The sequence below is a fragment of the Phycodurus eques genome, chromosome 18, assembly GCF_024500275.1.
Source record: "Phycodurus eques isolate BA_2022a chromosome 18, UOR_Pequ_1.1, whole genome shotgun sequence".
NCBI lineage: Eukaryota > Metazoa > Chordata > Actinopteri > Syngnathiformes > Syngnathidae > Phycodurus > Phycodurus eques.
In genome coordinates, this window is record NC_084542.1 from 12,397,887 (window position 1) to 12,398,623 (window position 737).

General features: G+C 35.5%; 1 protein-coding gene across 2 annotated transcripts in view; it reads right to left on the minus strand.

Moving 5' to 3' along the window:
* Window positions 1–281: 281 nt before the first annotated feature.
* smek1 (SMEK homolog 1, suppressor of mek1 (Dictyostelium)) overlaps window positions 282–737 on the minus strand; it is a 16,550-nt gene continuing 16,094 nt past the window's right edge. For both annotated transcript variants that reach the window (XM_061704802.1, XM_061704801.1), the window contains exon 15: window positions 282–737. This exon is cut by the window's right edge and continues 697 nt beyond it. The gene's annotated coding sequence lies outside the window, so the exon portion shown is untranslated.

The window sequence follows — 737 nt, forward strand, 5'->3', positions numbered from 1 at the left end:
ATTCCCAAACTTATGGTCAATTTTCATGACTGACAAATTAAAAAGTGAGTTATTTCATTGATCATCAAGCGGGCACACGTTCTTCAAAAAGGGCTTTTTAATCAATGTCTGCTGTGTTATTTATTATTGTTAGTTTATGCTGTTATGGCCATTCACAACCTATTTCAATACGTTTGGATCCCGTGGAGGAACAAGAATAACTTTGTGAATCTACACTTATCTAAAGACAATCTAAGACAAAGCCACAAGGAGAGACTTGAGGACAAACGGTAGTAGGACACCTTACAGCAAAGTTTGTTTTAATGGTCCCAAGTGTTCTGAACAACTAAGTGTACACTCATGTAAAAGGAAACAAAATGAGAAGATATGACAAAATACATCACATCTAGAATTCCACTCAATCTTTAATCAAGACGGGATTACAAATTTCTCCAAAAAATCTGCAGTTTCAAAGGGCAAAAATGGTAAAACTACGGTAGCTCACCTACTGAGGTCTTTAAAAACCTGTTCAAGTGTGACTGAAAACATCCTGAACATTTAAAGGCAGGTCTCTTTTTGTTGTCATTTACAAAACAAAAAGGAAAAAAAACACAGGAGAATGGTTTGCGAGACAAATGGAGAATGAAAATGAAATGACTAAAGAAAATGCTGGTTTTTTTCTCTCTCCTCTTTAGAGAACTGTCTGCTGGAGAAATGACAACACTCATGACATCATCAAACTACAAGAAAGAGCTCAT